Raw genomic sequence first — 18,223 nt, forward strand, 5'->3', positions numbered from 1 at the left:
GTGTAACCGGTGGGGTGTGGATGTTTCGCCGAATCCCGCCTTAAGGCACTCGGACTTTCTGAGTGACCTCTGGTCATGGTTGGTAGGTGGGGTTGCTCAGCGGTTGGAAGGTTGCCCTAGAGACGCGACCCTGCTGGGGTAGCTTTGGGTCAGCGTGTGACCGACCGCACGGCTCCTTCCAGAGGGGTTTCTCAGGGCCGGTTCTCCGGTTTCACCTGGAAGGGCCCCCTGCGGCGAGCAGCCGTGTCCTCGGTGCGGATCACATGCTCAGAACGCTGACCTGGGTCTGGCGGGAGCAAAAGGCCAGCATGCCTGAGGGACGGCGAAACCCATCGACCTCATCTCTTAGCGGTCACAGTTCTGAACTCATCACACTCTGCTGCTTCAAATCCCAGAAGGCAAACTATTTGTAATATTACCCAGCATGCTTCAGTGAGACGTACACCATCTCGATGCCTTTGAGCGCGAAACGATCACCTCTGTAATCGGTTGTGAGCGAAAGCATCGCCGGCCCACTACGTAAGAGCTGCAATTACTGTAAAAGCGTGAAATCGGCTCGAAAGCGCAGGGGTGACTCTTCTGATTTTCGCACATCCCAGCCAATCAATGCGGAGGGGGTCGCTGCGTTGTTGCTGAGAGGACGTCCTACTGGCGAGGGGCTCACGATGTGCCGACACGCTCGAACCGTGAGGGGAGCTGGAAGGGATGGGGTGGTGCTGTGGGGGGAGAGGGGGTTTCAGTTACACAAACAGGTCCAAGTGGAGAGCGTGACCATACCGGTGTGGTCTATCCCTCCAGGACCGCGTGCTGATTGGGTGAGACGATGAAAAATACAGTAATCAGGGTACGGAGATGGGCAGCTGGAAGCTGGAGCTTTCATCAAACCTTTTTTGCTCCAATGCGGCTCACAGTGTCAGGTTTGTACAATAAACTACTTGCGGTTTTTCAACAATTCATACAACAGGGTAATTTTTACCATGTCACTTTAGGGTACTACAGTAGGTGGTGGGATTAAAACCTTGGTTTTGGGACTGTAAAGTGAAAACTCTAACCACTGCGCCACCCATTGCCCCACAGAGGTATTTCTTTATTATTTTTTATTCATTAAGCTGAAACTTTACTCCAAAGCGACTTACAGGGTTAAGATGCTTAAACTGATTTGCCAATTTATGGAGCCGGGTAATTTTTACTGCGTCAAGGGTGTGGGATTAAAGCCTGGATTTTTGGGATTTTGAGGTGACAGTTGTAACTACTACACCACCTACTGACCTTACAATGGTGTCTTATTTTTAATTAATTTATCTGACACTTAAATTTACATTTACATTTATTCATTTAGCAGACGCTTTTCTCCAAAGCGACGTACATCTCAGAGAAAATACAATTTGTGCATTACATTAAGAGAAAGAGGCACGGCTGCAGACGTGATTCTTAAGTAAACCTACTTTGTTACTTTCCACTTGATGCACCGGTGTTCATTGCTCGAGTAGGTGCATAAAGCGCAGGATGGATGAATCCTGATAACCTCCTATCAATTTTCTTTTTTTTTTTTAATAATATAAGATACAGAAACAATCACATATGCCGGAGTAACGGCTGAATAAAGGCTTATCTGGGGATGACCATGAAGTTACGGTGTATGAACATTTACACCGTACATGAGCTGGAGAGATCTTGGGCGAAACGGGTCCGGAAAAGGTGAGTTTTCAGACCCTTCTTGAATGTAGACAGAGTTTCTACAGTTCTGAGTGAGAGAGGGAGGTCGTTCCGCCGCAATGGACCCAGAACCAAGAAGCTCCATGCTTTACGTTTCGTGCGTGGGACACCAAAAGGGCAGAAGCAGACGAGCGAAGGGGTCTGGTTTGGGTGTAGTGGATGATCAAGTTTTGTACATAGCTGGGAGCAGTTCCATTGATGCATCTGTAGGCCATAACCAGGGTCTTGAATTTGATCTGGGCAGCTATAGGAAGCCAATGCAGAGAAACAGGTAGAGGAGATACATGGGAACGCTTCGACAAGTCAACCACAACTCGTGGAGCAGCATTTTGTAGAAGCTGTAGAGGTTTGATGGCAGTAGCAGGAAGGCCACACAGGAGAGAGTTGCAGTGTCCAGACGAGACGTCACCATGGCCTGGACAAGCAGCTGGGCGGAGTCGATCGAGAGGTAGGGACGGATCCTACGAATATTATGCAAGATGTATCTGCAGGACCGGGTTGTGGCTTCGATATGTTGAGAGAATGAGAGGCTCGTGTCACTTGTTACTCCCAGACTCTTAGCCGAGGAGGTAACACTTCCACTCTCCCATGCAGATGGGTACTGCAGTGGGAATGACACTGAAAGCTGGATCTTTCTGAATGCAAGGTACATGCCAGCGAAGTGTAAGGTGATGCTCTAACAACTGCGCCACCTGCTGGCCCTCTGTAGTAGCTCTGGCCAAACAGATGGGTGTGGAGTCTCGCTCATCTGTCAGGAGAGACGCGGGTGTCAGTCACTCGGGTCCATCCTGCGGTCGTTGACAGCACCGTCGGCCTCTTGCGATCAGAGGCCGATATTGTGAGACGAAGGTTGGATAAATATTCCCCATAATGCCTCCTTTGTCCTTTCGCTAATGCATCGGCTGCCACGTTGATGCCAGCTGCCTCTGTGATGCTGCCGTGTCTTATTTGCACTTCGGTCCCCCATTGTGCCGGCGCCGGATCGATGAGAAACAAGGCCGCTTTGAGAGTGATCTCAGAGAAGGGCGGGTGCGGCGAAGCCGTGAGCTTCGGCCCAACAGCCCACGTTCGCCAGCGACTTCCCCGAAAACCTGCCGCTTTCACCTCGCTCGACATGCACAGACAAAGGCCTTTGGTGTTCCGCACCTGTCCTACCTGTGTGTCCAAGCCTGCGTCCCGCCCGTGGATTTGCTGCGTCCGGGCATGTGTTTTGTTTACTTAGTGCGCCGAGTGCGGAGTGCACATCTGATCTCAGATCAGCGGCACGTCGGCAATGCCGGGAGCGGTTAACTTTGAGCATTTGCCATTACGGCAAAGAAAAACGCTCTTTAACGCAGACACGTGAAATTTATTAAAGAAAAATCCTATTGTTTTCACTCATCGAGATGCTGCTTTTCCTGCAAGATGTGTGCACTGAATGCGCATGTACAGCTCACCTTTTTATTATTTATGCATTTACTTCACGCTTTCCTCCAAGACGACTTACACTTTGGGGTTTGTACAGTACGCTGCATGCAATTTACCCATTTATACAGCTGGGTACTTTTTACTGTGTCAGTCTGGAGTAAATACCATGATCAAAGGTATGGGGATTGAGGTAGGAGCTGGGACTCAAACTTGGTTCCTTCTGTTGCAAAGTGGTGGCACTAACCACCGCGCCACCTGCTGTCCCCTAATGGAGGTGCCTTTCTGAAGGGATTGACATTAAAGGCCCTCCTGGGATTTGACCCAATAACCTTTGAGTTTCAGGGTGGTGTCCCCAGCCGCCACGCTGCATCCCCACCTTCCCCACTAGTGGCTCCCAGGCGTAAAGGGAAGGGGCCCTGGCGGCTCTCACTGTGCCCCTTCATCCCTCGGCTCGCGGGGCAGCGGCCGGTCGGTGCATCTGGCACCGCAGACACAAAGCAGAGCGGATGCGCGAACCTGTCCGACCACACGGACCGCATTCCTCCTCCCGTGGCCCACGCCGCAGAGGATTCGCCTCTATTCTTCCGCTAAAAGTGGAATTTTCATTTGCGCAAAAGGAAGTCATGCGGCCCTGGTTTCCCTCTGCCCTCGATTCCGCTCGGAACCCGTCGGGCCGATTCTCCTGGGTGCTTCCCGTCCCCGCGGTGAGGACAAACGCCACTGTCCCGTGTCGCCGTCGGAGGCGGCGATCGCTTCAGGGCCGAGGTGCCGGGTGTCGTCACATCTGGGTGAAACTTCTGGAAGGAAAAACAATGGAACAAGGAACCCAGACGTGTCGTGGCTCTGCCTTTGAGCGCGGCTCCGTGGCCCTGCCGCGCTCCCGCCCCGCACGCTGCGAAAGTGAAAACTCGCCGAAAGCAAACCAGTTTTTCCGTGCGGTGCCGAAGTTCACAGTGTCTCACCTCGAGCGTTTGGAGGCAACACGCTGCTTGTCCTTCCTGCGCCGAATACACCCTAACTGACACACAACTGACATGAAGGGACACACCGCGTACTCTACCGAGTTCCCAGGGTTCCGAGTCACGGCGCGAGGCCTCCACAGCAACTCGAAATACTTTCTTAACGTTTCAACGGCAGCCAATCGACCGCAACCAGTCTTCTCATTGGTTTCAGAAGTACAACCTTCTCCATGTGGTCTCTGAAGGACTGGGGAAGCGCCTTGGAGGAAGATCAAAGTCAGATGCATGTAAATGTCGATGATTTTCAGGACGGGTTTTGCTCATTTTCCTCCAGTACCGCGGTAAGCCGGGTTTGCGCTGCTCTATGGGCAACGGGGGAGGTCGTTGGCCGGTGATGAGCCGTTCACAGGCTGCAGAGCGATGACCGTGTTTCCACCTCACTGCCTTCACCCCATTCTGCTCTTCGAACCCAAACCAGACGGAAACGTGTGAGGCAGACAGGCCCTATTTATGGCACGGTCTTCGAGTTTCGTCTGCTAACCGGCCTTGGGCTGCATTCTTTGCTCCAGACGGTGACACGGCTCGGACAAACAACTGCATTTGGACTCCAAGCCGCACGGCGACGGGTTCGGTCCACATTTCTTCAGTATTCAGAAGCGGTGGATTGATGTGCAGTGGACTAATGTCATCTTGAGGGTCTCGTCTGCAGGAAAGATCAGTTTGATGGTACAATACGTGCACAACGTGCCCAACGCTGTTGTTTCAAGTGAATGGTTTTACCATTGGATTACAATAGATTTACTATGTTCAGCTGAGATGCTCCTTCTGTCAGTCTCCAGGCTTTCAGGAGCCCCAGGGGACTGTGGCAGTTTTCATGTCTGCACTTACTATTTATTTATCTGACTCTTGTTCAAACTGAGTTACAACATTGTCTTTGTACACTGAAGAACTTACAGTGATTTACACCTTAAGGTAAATCAAAGGTCATACAGCAGGAGGTGGGATTTGAACCCAGCTCATTTGACTTCAAAAGATCATCCTTAACCACTACTCCCCCTGCTGCCCCCAGGGAGTAGTTACCATACTCAGACACCACAAACCTTGTGTTCGCAGTGTGGCACATATGAGACAGACAGACACACACACACACACACACACACACAGAGCAGTCAGCAAGGTTTCACCCGCAGGGTCCGAGTTGTGCACCATCCGTTGGCCCGTGAAGAGCTCTCTGCACGCAACATCTCAAGTGCTGCCAGGTTTGTCACTGGCAGGGGATGATGGCATTTCACCGCAAGGCAGATGTTACTTCAAGTCCAACATGGGACATGATGTGAGAAGTGTGTGTGTGTGTGTGTGTGTGTGTGTGTGTGTGTGTGGGCACGTGTGTGTGTAAACCCCTCCCTCGCTGAGCTTTGGAAACTTCTTACACAACTTTCTTCTTTCCTACGCGTGAGAAGCTGAGGAGCGGTCGGACAGGAGGCGTACGCGGTCCGCACCTGCCGTAGCGTGTGCACCGCAAGCAGCCTGCAGGGGGGCACCTGGCAATTTGGGGGGAAGGAAAAATGAGGTAAGAGGGAAGCAGAGGAGGGAAGTTGTGCCGGCAGGAGGGAGGAAAGGCTCCTCTATTTTTGGGCGGGTGCAGGGCCGCAGTGAGGGGGTGCGGGTGGGGCTGCCGCCCCACTCCCTCCGACAGCCCGCCTGCGGTCGCAGCGACCGAGGTGGAGCGGGGTGGGCCCGGCAGCTCCCCGATGCTTGGCAGCCGTCGCTTGCAGCGTTAACCACCCCGACTGCCAAGTATAAATAGCTTTCCTGGTGTGCAGGCGCTCCGACGCCAACGGCCTCGCAGAGCAAGGAGGAAGAGAACACGCGTGTGCGGCACAAATGCGCTCAAAGATTAAAGAGTGAGAAGCGACCGAGATGGAATGAGGCAGAAGGAGAGAAGGAGGTGATGTGCCCCGTGCGGTGTGATCAGGAGAGAGGGGAAGGAACGGCCGACGCTCCCGGGACATGACCTGTCAAAGTAGCAGCGCCACCTATGTGTGGCCCGCAAAGTCCCATCCCCCCACCCCCCACCCTGCCAGTTGGTCAATCAGCCAGCTAACAGTTCAGATCCCGAAACACAAAAGCAAAATCATTCTTCCTACATGGAGCAAAACTCTGGTGAGCTGTAACCTCTGTGGTCTTCTATTATTACTGTTATTATTATTATAATACTGTACATTCATCAACTGACAGCTCTCAATGGGAGGGTTGTACCCTAAGCCACTGACAAGGGTTCCCTGTTAATACAACAGCATCATGTTTGCTGTATAAATTTAGGGTAAGCGATCAAGCGTGCTACAGAAACAGGGATTCGAACCCGGGACCTTCAATCACAAGGTTATGATGCTAACCGCTACATTACCTCCTCATCAAGCGGGACTTTTATGTGACGTTGCTGTCAGGCCACTGACGCCAATCCAGTGATCCCGATGCTCATGCTCGAGGTCATTGCCATGGTAACGGTGCCCCTGGCGCTCGGAGGATTGCTTTTGTGACAGTAGGCATCAGACTATGCTCCTCTAAGCCACATCCTGTCCGCTGGCTGCTCGTGTTGAGTGGCGGCCGCTCGCCGGGGCGCCGTGTCACCCCCCCCATCCTGGGGAACCGATGTGTGCCAGCCCAAGAGGATGATGGGAAGTGGCTGCCGGGCCCTCTCCGGGTCACTGCTCTTGTATGGTGTCAAGGAAGGGAAGCTGGAAGGCGGATGCATTGTGAAGGCGCATACGAGGATGGGAATGGGAGGGGCGGAGCCAATGCAAAGGAAAACGGTCACCTCCACGTGGCACCTCCTTTTCCTCCTCAGCCCTCGTTATTGCTAACATATGTGAGGGAGTGAGGCGGTTGCCGTCGACGACAGACCGCCTTCGAGAAGGACACGTGTCCGGTTTGTTTGCTCAAGCCGTTCAGGTACCCTTTCTCCACATTCATCACACTGGAAGGGAAATGTCAGACTCTGACCTCTGACCCATAGCTCAGCCAATCCAAAATTGTCCGGTGTCACCGCGAGGGAATGAAAACAGCGTTTCTGAACGTTTAACGGGTCATCCGAAACAGCTGAGCGCAGCCAGCGGGCTCCTGAAGGTGGTCTGAGATCATCCAACACCACGTCTTTACCGTTGCAGCGGCTCATAAGGGAGCTGACGCCGGCATGTAGAAAACTCATTAGGCAAACATGAGGAAAGGATGTGGGGCATATTAAAAACGAATTATTCTTGTATGAAACCCATAATACAAACATGAGTAACAAGGAGCAAGCACACCTCCTTCCGAAGAATCAGCACACCTTGCTCCACCCTGAGAGCGAGGCCAGTCTGACGTCTTTTTTTCAGTCAGCAGTGGGAAATAACACTGTGAAATGGGACCCGTGAGATGTCGAGGAGGCTATGATCCAACTAGAAGTGATGAGCAGCTTCTATCCTTGGTGGTAAATCCATGGAGAGATGTGGCTAAATGGGGAAATATTCATGAGAATATATAGATCAGGTGCCAGGAATGGCCAGAAAGATGGAGAGCTACCACGAGATGTACCAGAGATGAGGATGAGGATGCTGTGGAAACCAACGCTAGAGGTGGAGGGAGGACAATGTCACAGGACAGAGAACTTGGGAATTGTGCCACCATGACAACCCTGGACATCCATCCATCTCCACTGGGTTCCAGAACTGTATGTTTCACCTCAATAAAGGTTGATGTTCAACATTCATCCAGCACAATGTTTTACAGAAGCGCCTCAAAAGATCCGATGCTGCAGATTTAGACACGGAACCAGTTCCTTAACCACGTTGCTATCCGCTGCCCCACCATCCAAATTGCTGCCCCTGGTGACAATTTTTCTCTGGCCAAAGAATGGCAATTCTCCATCGTATGGCTGTTCGCCCCCAGTAGACTCTTAACCATCAGCACCGCTCCAAGTAGAGTCTTTACCATTTCATCGAGAGCCCCGGTTTTGCATCCTGCCCAGTCGGGAGCGATGGAAAAGCACTTAGCGTGTCGCACGGTGCTCTGCGGCGAATTCCGCTTTGAACACGATGACCATGACACGGTAGCTTAATTACACGTCATGTATACTTGAGCCAGAAGACCGTGATTGGGAAAACAAGTTGAGGCGAGCGGACGGGGGTTGCGGAGAGACAGAGGATCCGGGTTAAAATCTGGAGCTAAGGTTACTGTGCGCATGACATTCCTAAATGCGAGACGAATCCGCTGCGGATACTTTATACTCTCTGGATTATGAATTTGGATCCCCTCTCTTTCGTGTCCTGGGAGAGCGATCTTCCGGACTTCACGTTTCGCCGGGGGGTCGAATCACGTCGCCGCGTCGGATATCGTCACCGTCGCTCCGGCAGGTCCGGCCTGGACGGACACGTCTTCTCCGGCGTGCAACCCGGAACCGTGAACCGTGACTCCTTAAAGCGCTTCTTCGCTTTGTCGAGCGTGAGCGCACCGGCGTCCCCTTGGCTGTGACATCACCAGAGCATGACGAGTTTGCCTTGGCGAGCCGCCAGGGGGAAAGCGTCAAGGAGATATTGTTCGCCGCAGCAATTTGTCACGTGTGTGTATAAGTCTGTCCCACGCACACACACACGTCGCGAGTCTTTAGGGTTAATTGATTAACAAGGCCGAGGGTGACTATTGCCATTCCTGTGGTGAAGATGATGAAACGTGTTCTCACCAGTCCTGTGGTTCATAGGCAGGGGAACTTTTCGAAATTTTAAAAACATAAATATATAAACCGAGCTCCGCGTATTCTATGGCCGGGATCCGCCGCTGCATCCCACATGGTTTTCATTCCTCCGAGCGTCAGTCATGCGTCGTCCCGTTCCACGATTCCTCGCCCGTCGCAGTCCCCCCGTGCCCCCGTGGCATCACGCAGCGCAGAAACACACACGCGAGCTGACGCAGTCGCCGCCAGCTCGCGCACCCAGCTTCACAAACCAAATGTGTTGCACTTGGAACCGGAGTGTGTGTCAAATGTTCTTCTGCTCAAGGTGTCTGAGCAGCGTGTCACACTCCAGGGGGAATTATTCACCACAAAAGCCCATGTTCTGCCCATTTACTCCACAACACATTTTTCCCCACTATAATATTTCTGTGCGTTAAAAAGGAGGACGAAAAGGCCCAAACGTGTGTTTACCGTGTTTAACTTTACCTTTACGCTGCTAACTGTTACAGTTTGCGCGTGCTTTCCCTCTGCCTACACACGCGCACAAAAAGCGTGCATACATTTTTCAGCAATGAAAATGAAAAAATAAAAGCTCTGAATAGAAGGAGAGGAACGCGACACGTAGACGCGCGCGGCGCACGAGCCCACGCCCCTTTAACTCGTCGCTCGCACCACAGCTCGCTTCCTGTACTTCCTCGCGCTCTTTCCCCGCATCTACCCTCAATAATCGATCATTAGGGACGACGGCGGCGATCTCCGAGCGCGCGCCGCAATCTCGCGCGCGCCAGGGAGGCGTTCCCACGAGCGCGGATCGCGTCGCGCGGCCCCTTTAAGGGGTTGGGGCGGGCAGGAGCGCGCAGTGGGCAAACCGACCGCTCCGCGCTCCGCACACCGCGCGCGCACACGAACACGAGCGCACACGCGCGCACTGAATGGACACCGGGACCGCGCACTCGAACCCCGACCTGCCACGGCTCCGGGTCTCTCTGCGGTGTATGTTACCAGGGTGAAGGTGGCCGCGGATTACCAGAAATAAATTAAAAAAAAAAGAAAAAGAAAAAAAGAAACCTTTTCGGACACAATGAGAAGAGCTGGTGAGTTCATGATCATCTTCTTCAGTTGTGTCGTGTTTTGGGAAAACGGACAGGTCCACATGATGAGGGGACGGAGGTTTTGGTTGGGTCTCGTCCGCATCGGACGCTCGAGATCGGGTTCGGATCATTTGATTCAGCTCTCGTTCCGATTAGGGCACGGGGGTCTGGTCCCGATCAGAGGATGGAGATCGGGTCTAGATGCGCCGCGGACGCGCAGCTCTGGTCCAAACCGGTGCATGGAGATGCAGATCAGTGGAAGCAGGCTGCGCTCCTCACTTCCTCTCCTTCCTCTGCCCGCTCGGAGGCAGGAGCCACAGCTGTCAAGCCACCATGTAGCCAACTTTCGAACCATCATGTTCCAGTACCGAGCACTTCAATCAATAACACTGCCCTTAGTCAGTGGAGTTTCCAGAACCTTGTTGGTTCGCACTTGTCGTCCGGATCCCTCTTTACCTCGCTGGCTAATTTTTCGAATACGCGGCGCGTCTGTCTGTCTCCTCGCGTTCCGAGCGCACACGTTCTCGGGTCGCCAGCAGAAGAGCGCGCGAGCTGAACCGCTGGGCGCCCTTTGGGGTCCGAGTCGCGTTCTCTGTGCGCCGCTCCCGGTTCCGCCCGACAGGGGGCGCTAAAGGCAACGTGCGAACTGCGCGGCGCAGCGAAAGAAAATGCCATGTTCTTGTTACAATGACTAATTTATTGCTTAGCTGATGCTTTTAGCAAAGAGGCTTCCGCTTGTTCACCCATTTATGATTTTTACCGTATAAATTCAAGGTGAAAACCTTGACTCGGATACTTCAGCAGGAGTGGGGAGTGGACCTGCAACCTACAGGTGACAAGTCCATGTCTTAACCGGTTTCATTCCTGCTGTCCCCAAATGACAGCGATGAAGAGGTTCGTTTATTCATTGCTGCAGATTTTGGCTTCTTTTAAAAAATTCATCGTTATAATAATTTGTCACATTATTGCCCAGAACTTACATTGTTTCAAAGCCTCTTAACATGTTACACCTGTCAAGTTTTGTTTGCTTTTTGTTTTGGCTCTTGGCTCACATCCAAACGTTAAAAATGAACCACTAATACCTAAAGATCCGGACGAGCCGAAGCCTCCGCTGGTTTCCACATTAAATTAATTTGTCCTGCAAGTGCGTTGATTGCCAGCTGTTACCCACAGGGACAGTGGCATCGGCCCAAATTCCCCTCAAGTGATCCTGGAACGGCTCAATTAAACAGATCGCTCTCACAAGTGTTCGGGATCAGAGCATTCCGAGTTCACGAAAATTGATGACGCATTAATGACCTTTGCTCCTCGCTGGATGTTGGCAGCAGAGACGTAGACATTGTCCAAAATATTCGTGAGAATACACTCGCTTTCGGATCAGAGAAGCCTGTCACACGCTTTTTAATGTGTGTAAATGTGCTCCGACCCATCTGGATTCCCCGAGACACTGATCTCTGTAAATGCCGTTAAAGACTCGTTAACACATCATCGGCTCTTTGCAACTGCTGCTCCGCCGAGATTGCATCTTTACCGCTGGTCATTTACATCTGGAAGTTGGAAAGAATATCTGCAGCGGCCCTGCCACAAACCGTACCAGGAAATATACTGACATTTATTAATTTAGCTGACACTTTTCTGCAAAACAGCTTTCAGTGTTCAGCTACTTTTAGTTATTTACCCATTTGTACATCTGAATATTTTTTTTTACTGCAGCAATTTTAGGGTAAGTACCTTGTTCAAGGGTATTATAGCTGGAGGTGGGATTGTGTGACCTCTGTATCCAAAGGCAGCAGCTCTAACCGCGACACTACCGGTTGCCCCAGGCATGTATTTATATATGTGTGCATCTCTATACTGTATATATGTGTGTGTGTATATGTATACACAGATATATACACATATGTATATGAAAGCATAGTATGGGCAATGGCTGTACTTGATACGGTGTTGCCTTTAAATGTACTGTAATATAAAGGGATAGAAGAATTACCCAGTACCATGTAAGGGTTTTGGGTGTGTGTGTTTATCTAGCAGGAGATTTCTCCCGTGGTTAATGATTAAATTGGTAAGGAAATAAAGCTCTTCTGAGAGCCCTGCTGAGAGCTGCATTTTCGCCTCGGCGAAGACTCCTCCAGCGCACCGGTGAGCCCTGCCGTTTTGGCGGGAAAACATGGATCCGTGTCCAAGGACTGCAGCACCATCGGCCCAGTGTGTTTTCCTTACCACCCTGCCCACGGCTGTGGAGAGCTGGCAGGGAGGGAGTTAGGCTTTCTCCTGGGGGAGGATGAGTGGGGGGTGGCTGGACAGGGCATCGCCACGCGATGCCTACGCACGGCCTTGTGCAGCCCATCCCCTCCGAGAAAGTCAGGGAAAGAGAGGGCCATTGTTCCCGGAAGGTGCTGAGGCAGGTTGCCCCCCCCCCCCCCCCCCCCCCCAGGCCAGGCCAGGCCAGGCCAGATGTTGTGGTTGGCAGCCTCGCCTGGAGTGGCAGGGTAAGGTGAGAGGCTGGCGTCTGCGGGGTCCAACCGTCAGCGCACAAGGAACAGAAGAGAGAGCGGGGACACTGTCGCCAATAATGTGCACGCACACGCGCAGGCTCACGCGTACGAGCATTCGTAAAAACACAGACGTACGAAAATGCATGTGCGAACACGTACGATGGGATATCGCTCCGTTCGTTGTGGTTTTGCAGGAGGCTCTGAACCCAGGCAGCTCAGTAATATGGGACCTTGGCGCTGGGGTAAAAAACACAGCTACTGCACATTGCCAACTGCTGTGCCTCCTTTGTTTCCATCGCTATTTCTGTGAGCCCCGGCATGCCAGATCACGGCATTGGCCCCATCTGCTGCTGGCCCAGATGTGCAGGTGGGCCTGGGGTCACGGTTCACTGTGTCTCTCTCTCATTCTGTCCCCAATCCGCCTACCGCCGTCCCTCCGGACCCAGGATGTCACCGAGGGCCGAGTTCCCCAGTACGCGCTGGTTTGAACTTAAGCGCTATCCCATTGATTAGGTAGTCTGACTGGGTGCCTCTCTGAGCTGATTTTCCATGGAGGGCCATTGAAAGGGCGTCTCAGGGAGAATTCGGGGAGCCAGAGGCTCAGAGCCTGAAAGGCAGCCCAATCCAAATAAAAGCTCCATTAGCAAGTGATGAGTTTTTAGTGGAATGTAGGGTTAGGCGACATACTGCATTTAGTGTGGATATCCATTGCAGAGTGAACACCGGTCGTAAAATGATGTATGGTTACAAGCGCCGGGTGCCTGCATGACTTGGCAAATGCGTATGAAGGTTTTATGACGTGTAGCATAATGTATAATAAACTCAGCGCTGGCTTCACCGCCATCATCATTCTGTACGTCTGACTCCACCGCCCTGTGACGAGGTTTCTGGAGAGCAGATACAGCACCGGGGGGACCATATGGGCCTCGATACTGGCGGACGGCGGTATGAGGTGTCCAGGCAGGGACCGACTTGGCGTTCACACAGGGCAACAGTGGGGAGCAACGCATCACACGTTCAGCTACCGCAGCAATGAATTACTCATTCAAAGAAGGTGTCTGAGTGTAACGGCACAAATGTTATGGCACTGCGGTAATTGCGTTCATTCACTATGTAAATGTACATTGGTTCTTGGAAGTATGTTAAAGCTGGCAGCATTTGGGGAAAACCAGACATTTATATACTGCTTTATTTTCACTTTTACAAAGTAAAATGAGTGCAGGAACAAGGCATTCCAGACTTCTCAAAATCCGTAAGTCGTCCCGTATCTTTATTGCCTGCACGATTTAGAGTGAGTGCTGACAAATGGCTCTGCTGGGTTTGAATTCCTCTGTACGTGGTGTTATGACTTATGTGCATCTCAGAGAGATTTTCTGCAGCAGGGCTATTAACCCGTGGTCCCAGAAGGCAAGACCAGGTGGTTTTTGTTCCTGCTGTGCAGTGAACCACAGGATGCAAGTTATGGTCGTGACTGAACACATTTAAGTTCCTTTCTGGGGTCCCATTGCCATAGTGGGAGTTGGAAACATGATGGACTTGGCATCTGAGGACTTGAGCTTTGCAGGGCATGCACGTAAACTGTTTTCTGAGATTCCGGCTCGTGGCGAAAGAGCAGTGCTGTCAATCAACTGTGTCTATCAGTATTTCGGGCTCTGCGAATTCATTGAACTTCCATTCGTTACACCGCTGCGTCTCCGGTTTCCCTTTAGTTCTTATCGTTGTGCATTAAGTGCAACTCTGTGACGTTCATCATTCCTGTTTTAGGCACGGTCTCTTTCCACCTCTTCCTTGCTTCTTTTCCTTTCCGTGGTGTGGACAGTGTTTCTCTGGTTATTGTCTCTTCACCAGGCTCCCCGTTGCCCTTGCTGAAATCAGGAGGCCATGGCCCATTGCTAAAGCCTCCAGGCATTAAATCTAGGTAAAAGTAGCTTGGCCTTCTTCCCCATACCCTTCCACCTTGCAGAAGCTCACAAATGAAGCCCTTGCCCCTCTGCCTGCAGAATACCAACATAAACTTTGTTCCTGCATCCGGTCTCCATGCTGACCTTGAATTCTGGCACAGAGCAGAAGGGAAAATTTTCATCGGCACACATACTCATTTTTCCACAACAGAGGAGGTCAATCATATTCTAGTCTTCTTCACCTCTAGCCTCACTTCCTCTCCAAGTATGACTGGAGCGCATAATGTCATCAGAGTGAGATCGACAGTTATGTAATTATAGTTATACTTGTGAATATTGCTTTTGAAAAACCTTACTATGTGCTGCCCAGATTTTCTTGGAAGACGATGCTGTTATGGAAAGGTTAAGAACAGTTAAGAGTGGCCTAGTTGTGCTGACTACCTGTAAATAAGTGTTCTTTTACTCTGGTTCCACCAAATACAGGTGAATTAAGAGGAAGAACATAATTCCTTTCAGAGTGGATATTGCAGGGCACAAATGGCATCCTCTGGCTGCACCGCTCTATTACCCGAGCAGCAGGTGTTTGTCCATTCCACGAGCACGAATGCAGTTTTTGCATGATTGGCACTGCTGCCATAATAAGGTCTATATTATGTATAGCTACATAAATACACCTTTGATGGACCTCTGGAGATCGGTGATGTGTCTCAATGAAAAATTTAGCCTATTTGTTGGGGCGCATTTGAGAAATGTACAGTTTGCTTTGTGTGCCCAACATCAGCCTTCCTTCCCTCTATGTCCTCTTGCGTCAGCTTCTCAAAGAAGGTCTTGTTTTGCGGCCTCTTGTTCGCCGCCATCACAGGCAATTAGCTCCCGTCAAAACAGGACTCAAGGACGGTGTCCTCTACCTGGCTAACGTTACGGCCTGTGCGCCGGTCCTGCTCCTGGGCACAAAGCAGCCCTTTCACCAAGGGAACTGGGGCACATATGGAAGCGTTTTCCTCCGGCTGCACTCCCCCGCCCTCCGCTCGTTTCGGCGTGACTCGGGTAGCTGGCAATGCGCAGAGGCCCACGTGCAGACAGCTTCCTTTCTCGCTGTTGGAAGGACCGCACGCTCTTGGACTTCTGGGTAGAATCCGAGGGTCTGCGCAGATGTCAGTCAAGAGCGCACTAAGATCTCTTTAGTTGCTTGGATGTTAGTTATTATAATTGTAACCCTCACCAGTCACAGAAAAGTGTAATTGTCCCTATGGTAGGAGCACTAAAAAGACTCTGGAGAGTCACTCTGAGGGGAGTCCAACTGAGCAACCTGGAGAACAAGTGATGGTGCATCACGTGGAAAAACCCTTAACTCGAGCTCCCAAGCAGTAGCCCTTGGAAATATTTGTGGGGTGCCGTCACCACTGGCCCGGCATGCAGTTCATGACTTGAGTGGTGCAGGAACTATAGCCACCAACTGCTAAAGCATGAACTCATCGCGAATCAAGCACTGGGCACCCAAACCAGTGCATAGCCTCTAGTCCTCAGGTTTCACTTAGGCTGACGCAAGTCACCATCAGTCTACATCCCATCCGTGATTCTGAGTTATCCTTCCAAGTAAGGTGTCTGGTTTCTGCAAGTGGCCTGACATCATTGGTGCCTTGGTATTATGTTAAATACCATATTATCATAGCTCGGAAGCCTTGAGTAGCGCAACTGGGATTAGACAACAGATGCATTTTGAATAACAAACCCGGCAGAATCTGCCCTCGGTGTCCACTTCCAGAACCAGGGTCATTTACCTTTTATCTAGCTTTCCAGGAAGAGTGAATGTGTTTCAAGAGACTTTTAAGATGTTCAATGAAGGAACATCCATCACAGGGAAGATTAATGGAGACTTTGGCTTGCACCAGACATGGAAGGCTAGAAGAGCGAACCGCAAACTCAGACGCAGCAACAATTCCAGCTGGTTCTCCAATGAGTTCAGGAGTCCGAGGGCTCTCCGAGTGGAGTGTGTTTGTGTTTCTTCTGTCGCTGGCAGAGACCAGGTGGTGCGGAATGGAGATCCCAGGGTTTGTCTTCACTGAATCGTGCAGAAATGAGCCTCCTTTCTGGCATTGTGTATGGATATACAGTATGCGTTATTTATATATATGTTTTATGCGTGTAACCTGTCAGGCCTATGATATCTCCCTGTGAGTTAGGCTGAAAATATCATAACGTTGTGGAATTTGACCCCCGATCCTAAAACAGCCCTGCCCCCTAGGCTCCAAGAAGCAAACTCCCTCCATTAATGCTGGCTTAGGCTCTGGGGATTGTTGCACGCTTTGGATTCAATTATGTAAAGCCATTTGTTCAGGGAGGGGCAGTGTTCGAGACTGGCAGACTTCTCCATCGCGTTGTTGCAAGTAGCGAGTTATTTATGGGGGGGGGGGGGGCGGCTAAGTGCAATTCGCCACTTGGCAGCCCTCATCGCCGGAGTTAGCTTCCTGCGGGCAGACACCAGGCTTACCTGACCTGTTCTGTGATCGCAGGAAAGGCTCGCCTCACCACCCCCTCAAAAACAAAAGCAGCGGTGGGGTGGATCTCCCAGGTCTAAACACCGTTCGGCGAGCGGGAGGAGCCTGCGGTTGGCAGCTCCACCAAGGAGCTTCTCAGCTTCTGGGCTTCTGCGCCAATGGGAAAGCTGCCATTCTTGTTCAAGCCCGCTGCTACCATGATGGATTCCATCGACTCCTTCCAACTCCCATCCGAATCGCGCAGAGATTCAAGTGGATTAGAAAAGAAAGCAGAATCCAAAAAAATAACATCAAATGATGTCAACCCCTTTAAGGCATTTTTCCAGATCAGCTGTGTGGGACTCTTGTGGTGGTGGATGGGGTGGGAGGGGGGGTTGATGGCTGTAAAAGACATAAAGACAAAATACACAGCCTTCCACAAGCCCCCCCTCCATGTCCCCCAGTGGCAGACTGTGGTCCTGTCACCGCCCCGTGCAGCTCTGTTTGTTTGTTGGATTGTGGGAAAATTCCTGCGCTGCTCCATGAGAGACCCGGTCTGGACATGGCAATCCCAGGGGCCCCCTCGCTGAGAGACTGTATTCTGGGTTCCCACTTCTCCCATCCTCAGAGTAGCAGGGTTTGAGGCAGCTGGTCCCCATGTCCCTCCTCCTGCAGCTCTTGGGCCTGCCCCATCCATCAGCCAGCTCATTTGTCCTCCACATGTCCACGCTGTCCTTTCGCAGCACCCGTTGACATTAGCGCACAATCGAAACGCACAGGCATATCAGGAACTCTCTGGCTTTTCAACGCAGCGCCAAAGTAGCCACAGAGAGCGAGCACCCTGCCAGTAAATCAGCGCTGATTGAAGGCCAAGCACGAGACATGGATCTCAATTGTTGCAGAGTTTGGAAAACACGCAAAGTATCATTGGTTTACTTTGGCCCCGTGTTCCAGACCATGTTAAATTCCAAGCAAAGATACTGAACCTGAGATAGGTACAGCTGAAGGCTGTAATTTTATTATGGCTGATGTGAGTTTTGGTCATGGATCCTGGTGAATAAAGCAATAAAGATGCGATGAAATGTAGGTTACAGTGTTGGGTTTCAGCAGGAATTTTTTGTGATCGTGTTCAGATGTTTCAGCCGATTTTTCACTTGCTTCCACTTTCATGTTCATTGTTACCTGGGATTCCCGGGACATTCCGCTGTTACTTTTTCTATGGTTCCGGAAACTACAAGAGCTGGTTCTGCCATCAAGATATCTAGACAGAATTTAGATCGCACCGTCTGGGCCTGGTCTCACATTACAGTGAATTATGTATTTTTTAACCTTATATTTCAGATAAAATATCAGTGGTTTGGAGGCTCTCTTGTCATTCTGGAGAAAACCAGTGGAGTTACTCTGTAATTATTCTGTTGTGGTCGTACAACAGACTAATTTCCAATTAGCCCAGCCATTCTGACTGG

The 18,223-nt window shown here is 51.2% G+C and overlaps 1 protein-coding gene across 3 annotated transcripts in view; it reads left to right on the forward strand.

Moving 5' to 3' along the window:
- The window catches only part of daam2 (dishevelled associated activator of morphogenesis 2), an 87,892-nt gene that overhangs the window by 925 nt on the left and 68,744 nt on the right, over window positions 1–18,223 (forward strand). For 2 of the 3 annotated variants that reach the window (XM_018731376.2, XM_018731401.2), the window contains exon 1: window positions 9,337–9,884. The exons of the other annotated variant lie outside the window; for it this stretch is intronic. The gene's annotated coding sequence lies outside the window, so the exon portion shown is untranslated. Of the gene's footprint in view, window positions 1–9,336; window positions 9,885–18,223 lie in introns of those variants that run through there. 3 annotated transcript variants of the gene reach the window in all.

This window comes from Scleropages formosus, chromosome 15, assembly GCF_900964775.1.
Source record: "Scleropages formosus chromosome 15, fSclFor1.1, whole genome shotgun sequence".
NCBI lineage: Eukaryota > Metazoa > Chordata > Actinopteri > Osteoglossiformes > Osteoglossidae > Scleropages > Scleropages formosus.